The sequence below is a fragment of the Pseudonaja textilis genome, chromosome Z (genome assembly GCF_049901715.1).
Source record: "Pseudonaja textilis isolate UNSWEBS1 chromosome Z, rPseTex1.2, whole genome shotgun sequence".
NCBI classification, from domain to species: domain Eukaryota; kingdom Metazoa; phylum Chordata; class Lepidosauria; order Squamata; family Elapidae; genus Pseudonaja; species Pseudonaja textilis.
The window spans coordinates 92199949-92208235 of NC_142008.1; positions in this window are offsets into that span (position 1 = coordinate 92199949).

The window sequence follows — 8287 nt, forward strand, 5'->3', positions numbered from 1 at the left end:
CCAAAGTAGTAAGGAATTATACAATCAGATTTAAGTTTGAAGATAACTGGAGAGCTAAGGGTATAAAAGACTGATAAAGCCTTTCCAATTTGTGACTTTGATTTAGAATTATCAGTGGGGCCTCAGTGGGAATTCTGGGAGTTAAAGCCAAGACATCTGGAGGATGCCTAAGTTAGTCAGAGTAATGGTTGTTGTTATTGGTTTTGGTTCTTGAAGCAGGATTTTTCCTACTTGGGAGAAAATGGTGAGGGAGAAGCAGCATGGGTTTTATCTTACTGTGGAATTCCGGGTCATAGACAAAACATGGGAAATGATTTCACATCATTGTGGGGAAAAAAAGAAAAGTATTAAGTATTTGAGAAAATATTTTTAAGTGAGATATTTTGGTCTTAGCAATAAATAGTAAGCTTTTAAGAAGTTGTGAGACAGTGTTTAAGTTTTAAAAACTGAAAAGCAAGGTGTGTTAGGAGAGGAGGAAGAAGAAAAACTATAATCTTCCTTAATTTTTTTTCTTTTGAACTAAATAAGTAGAAGAAGACCATGGTAAGAGACAATACAAGTGATGGAATGTACAGTAGACATCAATCAACAGAGAACTTAGGAACCTGTCTCAGTTCATTCTAGAAAGATAATAGGTTTTCTGGACAAGCGTTTTGTTCTGAAGAAAGACTTTAGATTAGCTGCAATATTAATCAAAAGGAGATGTTCAATCTACCTCTTTTTGATCTAAACAACACCCAACAATATTTGGATGTCCTAGGTATGAGAAATAAATTTTCATAGATATTAGCCTTCATTAAATTTTTTGCCAGCAACAAGGGCACAAATAGCAAGTTATAGGAATTTTATTATGGCCTGTAGAAAGTGCAGAAAGAAGTAAGTTGCAAAATTCCCTGGCAAAGGCACTTGAAATTTTGAATGGAATAAATCAATGGGCAAAGATAATATGCCAAGTCTTCCCTGTGAAATACATTTGGGCATCCTCTGGAAACAATAAAATAAAATAAAAAGGAAAGGAAAGGAAAGAAGTTATGGTTCTTTTGCAATTCTCAGCCATCAGGGAATCAAGTATGTTAGCATGTGAGTCTGAACCAAGACCAGAGATTACTTTGAAGTTCAATTAAGTGGCTGGAAGAATTGTATTCAGTGCTCAACAATTCTTAGGGCTGTTGCCTAAATAAATAAAAGGGGGCGGGAATATGACCTATTCTTTCCTTTGCAATAGGCACAAACCACCATTGTGGTATTATTGGGTGGTAGATTATTTCCTATGCCTGAAAATTCCCTAACCAGATTTCTATATGGTAGGGATGGATGGTCGTATGGAAGCTTTTTGCAGTTCTGTCCTCACATTTTGCTCTCTAATTATCAAGCCTCAGCATCATAATCTGCCAATCTCTTTCAAGATACCTATGCATCATGGCAAATGTTACATTCTTTACATGCTGCTCCCATTAGGATATCTTCTGGACTGACAAATAATCAAGCCACTAGAGGGCACCATAGCTCACAAGTAATGTTCTATGGACCAGAGTCAGCAAGTGTGAGCAAATATCTTAGTACTGACATTTTAAGTTACTCTAATAATATCCCTAATTAAAATAGGGGTGAGGTGGGATTTGATACATGTTTTACTAATCTTTCCATGTAGTGATGGAGGTATTACAATTAAAAAACAGTTTCAAAGTTCAAAATTTTCATTAAGTTCATACATTATAGTAATACACTATATACACATCATAGTAATACACACACACAAACACACACACACACACACACAATATACATACAGAGGGAGAGACTTTTGTTTTACAATATACATTGTATGAATCCAGCCATTTTACTAAGCAAGCCATAATTAAAATAAAGATTGGGCAGGATATGTGAACCAAGTCACAGAAAGTACTTTTTCTTCGGCCTGTATGAGAAGCAACAGAGACTTTCTGAAATCAGGCAAAGGTCTTGTTCAAGAAGTGCCACATAGCTAATCACCATGGGTGTGGCCCCCTAGCATTTTTGTTATAAGAGCAAAGACTGAACATTATCTTCAAATAGTTAATGAGCAATGTTTGCAGGACCTTCAAGAATGGACTGGAAAATAGGACACTACCTTATATTGATTTCTTTTTCTAATTTTACATGGTTGTCACAACCTTAAAGATGCCCTCTTTCTTTGTAATTGCGAGTATTAGGAGCCACAGAGGCAGGAATAATGATATGAAATGATAAGGTTGGAATTTTGTTTTTCTTTGGAGACAGATAAAATCCTTTTTGTTGTTGTTGTTGCCTTCAAATCAGTGTTGACTTCTGGATTAGTCCAGTCTTCTTGGTAAGATTATGGAAGTGATTTTGTCATTGTCTTCATAACCAGCCCAAGATCACCCAACTGGTTTTATGGCATAAGATGCATAGGACTGGCATTCACCATCTAATTTCTAACCTGATGCCTTAACTACTACACTAAATTGGTTGTCTAAAATACCTACACAGAGTTTAAATTATGACAATCATGGTGTTTCTATCCAAAAATAAAAGTATCCCTGAAGCATAAATCACACTGTGTAAAACTGAGAAATTCTGGGTGTTTTTAACTCAAGGAAAAATGAAGCACTGAATGGACCCAGTTCCAATCTGATAATGGAGCTCTGCTTCCAGTTGGTAATTTACAATATACATAAATTCGATACTTAAGAAAATTTTGGATACAGAAATCAATAGAGGCATCCTTCATTAAACTGCAGTCATACTACAATCCAATCTTGAGAGATAAGGATATAGGAAAGGATGTATATATTTGGTGTCATACAATAGCTCATTCCACCTATATTCTCCATATAAGTGAGAGACAGCAATTTTTGCAATTTTTTTATTCATCCACTTTCTCATTCTTATTTGATCTTCCAGTTGTGTAGTTTATCCATTTCTCTCCATCCCATCCTTTTATCATTGCACAGGCATTCATTTATTTTGATTAAAGACAATAATTTCAATTGTATTAATTTAATAATCCTTCATGCATTTATAATTCCTTCATAAGCTTTCCTTTTAACTATGCAGAATAAATCTGTTAGTTTATTTCTGTCATTTATATGCCATCAATCTACTACGCTGGTCCTAGCAGAGTACGTCAATAAAACAATAAAATTAAAGCAATAATAATAATAATAGTACATTACAATAACAGAACATACACTCATCATCCCCTCGCTTCCAGCTCTGTCTTCTTCACCAGGTTCCGGAAGGCCATTAAAGTAAGTTCTGATCTGAGCTTTCATACAAACGAGGGTGTGTGGACTTCCTGTGTTTTGTCCTTATAAGATCAGGCGCCACATTTCAATTTGGCCTGGTTGGCAGAGGGAGGGGGAGAGGAGAGACCATGTCACCCACACCAATTTGTATAGAATTGGGCAAATTAACTTCCAAATAATCTAAGGCTAATATTTTTTTGATTTGATGATCTGGCCACTGCATGGGTCAAGAGGTCCTTGGATTGCTCAAATTAAAACCACGAAATTAGATTGCTAATGTTCAGTGGAAAAAATCAGATTTCAACAAAACAGATGGAGACTGCAAAAAAAAAAAAGACACATTTTTACCAGTATCTTTATGGCTATGCTTGCTAAATCTAAGGCTACTGTCAGTTATAGGCTATACATTTGCTGTTTTCACTTTTAAGTGGTAAAAAATAGAATGAAATTTGACAAAACATGGGAACATGAACTATCTAGGATGTGGGAAATTTATTTATATAGATTTATATGTGGTAGCTGCCCATTTCACCGAAGTGTCTGGGCAGCTTACAAGGATTAAAACATTATTATATGTTGCATTAAAAAAGTGCAACATATTACCATCACCCCCATACCCAAGGATTAAAAAAAAACCATTAACCAAAAAAAAAAGCAGAGATCATCTATACCTAAATGCTTGAGGGAATAATACCTTGTGTTGGACTATCAGGGTTGGGACTATTCAAATGTCTTGGGAGACACTGTTCCATAGGCCAGATGCTGCTACTGAGAAGGAACAGCTTCAGAGTCAAGTCTTTCCTGTTCAAAGAGCCAATTTGATCTAGTGATTAAGGCTTCAGTCTAGAAACCAAGAGACAGAGTTTAGCTCTGCCTTTAGGCATGAAAACCAGCTGGGTCATTCACTCTTGGCCCAACCCACTTCACAGAGTTGTGGAGAAAATAGGAGGAGGAAAGAATATTGTGTGTGTGTGTGTGTGTGTACACACACACATACACACATAATAAAAGTGAAATAATCATTCTCAGGAGAGTACAAACTTGGAAGAATGGAGAAGAGACTTATTTTGTTCATTTGTTTCTTCTGTTTGGTTGTGATTTTTTAAAATAGATACTATTAATTTATTTGTAAGCTGCCACAGTTTTTAAGGAGATGGGTGGCCTTGAAATGGGATAGGGGACAGACAAACTTGCCATGAAATAGCACTTTTAATCAAGACCAATTGTTTCTCAGCCTTCACAACTTTACACTATATGTGGACTTCAATTCCCAGAATTCCAGAACCAGCATGACCAGATATTGCAACTCTCATGAACATGGCTGAATGATGATATGTTTCCTTCATATTACAAAAAATAATAGGTGGTGGCTTTCTTCATATCTGAATCAATACAACAGAAGCTAACATGATAAAGTGTTTGGAATATGTGCCATTCTAGATCTAGGCTACTCAGCACTCAAGATATATGGCTTTTACACAGCTTTGAACTCCAATAAATATATTTATACCAATTTCAATAAATATATTTACACCCTCCAATAAATATATTTACACCAAGTATCATGTTATATAATAACATCTATGGTTTCTTTGATTCAGGGCTCCCCCCTTATTTTGTCGTATTCGTCAGTCTTAAAAATCAGTGGCAACATCTTATTCTCACACCCAAGGATCACTGCCTGAGAGAATGTGCATGCACATACATGTAGATATTATATAATCTCTATCACCACAATTAGATATTGCTGCAGGCTTTTCTCCATCTGTGTGCTCAGTGTACTTTGCAGTCATCTGTACTGTGTCTCTTGGAAAACATGGAAAAATGTTCTGTTAGCTGAAGGATGCTTAGAAACAACAAAAAAGACTCATACATTTTCAATTAATACCTTATCATTTGCTGGGTACAGAGTGACAAGCTGATGGTAATATAGTAATGTATTTTAGTTTATGTTTAAATGCACATATATGAGAGATAAGATACAAAAAAAATCACATAGCTTCTGCAGAGCTGATAGGGATGGATTAAGACCTTAGTGGCAATTCTAGCAATTTACCTGAACAATATTCCTAAATGGCATTCTATAATATCTTAAAGGGGCAACTTGTATGCAAATGATTATTCATGCTGGAAAATGGAAATCAGCTGAACACAGGCTGTTCTGGAATATACATGGATTAATATTCATGCTGTGTAATCACTCAAAAATATTTTTCTCTCTCTATCCTTGATCATGACTTCTATATTTTTTACCTTAACCTTGGAGTTCCAAGTAATGTCTTTCAAAGTTGGTTATATTTTTGAAGTCTTTTATTGCTGTGCATGGTGGAGGATGCTATTGCTACTGTTGTAGATTTCTCCTCCTCCTTCCATCACTCTCTAGCCTTCCTGGATATTCACACTGTCCCACAAGTAGATGGAAGACATGCACTTCAGGAATTTAACAAAAATGTGTATAAAAACCAAGAGCAACTGCTGGAAATAGGGTCGTACAGAAAATGAAAGATATTCACAGATGCCACTTAATTAAATTTTTTCATCTAGATTAATCAAGTGAAAGAATAGCACTATTCCACCCAAGACAATTTCACTGAAAATCTATTCTTCAAATATTAACAGCAAATTCTCTTTTTCGTCAGCTGGATGAAAATATGGCAACAACAAATGAAGATTCTCCCCCCTGCATGGAACAAGTTAATATTCTCACAAGCTTACAGATATTCCCTCTCTCTCCTTTCCCTAATTGTTCTCCCCCACAAATGCCATGTAATTTGTCACTCCCACACATAGTCTGTTTGGCAACGATGTCAGCAAGGTTTTACATGTATCGCCAGGCTACTGGGACTGCCAGAACTGAAAATTCCTTTACAATAAAATGGAAATGAAAGAAATTGAAGGGAAGACCAAAGGGAAATGTCCAAATATCTTCACAAACCTAAATTTTAAAAGGCATTATGGCCAGACAGACATTTAAACTGGATTTGGCATTTTCATCCACCTATCAAGTCCTTCATCCAACTATCAAATCCACCTATCAAGCCCTTAGGCAGATGTTTAACAATATTAAGAGTATCATCACAGGATCTAAGTTGTTCCAGTGCTTTTTGTAATTTATTGATGGTAATTTTATTGGTTTGTTTTATTGACTGCTCATCTTGCCACCCTTGTCAATGCTGGTAGTGTCTGATTGGTGCTCTAGTTATTTTGGGATTGTACCCAAGGCACTTGTTACTATTGGTACTATTTCTGCTATTTTCTCCAGTTCTTTCTCTTCTATTGTCTCCAGTTAGTGGATAATGTCCGCTATTCACAATTTTTTTAGCTTTCTTTATCAACAATTGTTAAGGCTGGAGTGTTGTGTGGGGCAGATGTTTGTTTGCATTCTAAAGTCCCAGAACACTTTAGCTTCTTCATTTTCCATTACTTTATCTATTTTTGGTTCCACCAGTTTTACTTGCTGACAGTTTTTCTTGCAAATATTCCAATGCACCATTCTTGTTATTTTGTCATGCTATTGTTTGTAGCCAGTCTATGCAGATTTCTTGCAGCAGCCAACTAGGTGATCCATTGTTTCTTTAGCTTCTTTACAGAAATGATATTTGCTATCTTTTGTCTTTTCCATTTTCACTTTATATACTTATGCTCTTAAGGCTTTTGCTCTTGCACAGCCAGAATTAACTCCTGTGTCTCTTTGTTCTGTTTCTTGTTCTTAGCCATTACCAGGTTTGTTAATCTGCTTTGTTTGCTAAATTTGTTATGTACTCAGTATATCATATTTTGCCTTACCATGTCTCTTTTCTATTCCTTTGGCTTTTCTTATAAGCCAGTTTGATCTCTCTGGTACAGTGCAATGTCTTCACTGTCCTTCAGATATTCTTCACCTTTTTTCCTCTTCAGTTATCTCACAACATTCAATTCCCATCTATGCTCCTTGCCAAATCTCTACTTTGCTGTATGGATGAAGGGCATATTTCACTGTCTTCGTATCCTATCTCTTACTTCAGCTTGTATTTTCCATTATATCTAATGATTGAAATTGCCCAGGAGTTAGTTGCTTTGATGGTATTTCTGCCTCTGAATTAGTTATTCTTCTTACAGATCTTCTTTTTCTCTGGAAATTTTCATTCTTATTCACTACTAATCTTCTTGATTTCAGTATGCTTGATATAATTAGCTTGAAGGGTGCCCAGATATTTGTAGTGATCTTTTGCATGCCATTTTATGAACACTGCAACACCTACATGGCACTTTCAAAATAGCACTCGCTTTTTGGTATGGCATGTGATGGCTTCTGAATAAGAAAAATGCATAGCACACTAGCAGATTCTCTTTTGGAAAGACTTTGAAAGAAATAAGTGAAGCAAGGCACGATAGGGAAGGGAGGAGACTCAAGAATGTGGGGCCTAGCTGGATGGGAAGTAGGCTCAAGGCTTTTGGGGACCCAGCCAGGTGGGAAGAAGGAATAGGATGTGGCAACATTAGGTGGGCAAGGGCAGTTGAAATGTCCTTGAAGTCTTTTGTAAGGGCAGGAGGTATAGAAGATGACCAAGCTAAGCCCGAAGGAGGGATCAATATATCATCAGTTTAAAGTCTCTTCGTCCTCACAAGAGAGCCAAGCTAGGCCACCTTGAATTCTATTGATTCTTATCTACAGCCAATTTGCTTTGACCAGTTCAGATTCTTGTGGAGATTCTTAGCATATAATAAAGTATGTGTTCCGGACTAGCAGGCTCGTAGCCTGCAAATCTGATTGGCCCACTGAAAGCCGATCGTGATTGGTCGCCATAGACTGATGCGATTGGCCAGTAAACGGGCTGCCGCGATTGGCCCTGCCAAGAGCGGCAAACTCAAATCGCCTTCATTGGCTGCCTAGCTGCAGCCAGCCCTATATAAGGGGCTGCTGCAGCTGGGGTTAGTTGCTCAGATCTGAAGTCACAAATAAAGAGCTTTAGTTACTATCTGAGTCTTGCCTCCGTTCTTGAACCGTCCTCCCAGATATAACACTGGCGACGAGGGTGGGATGCGGAGGCAATGAAAGC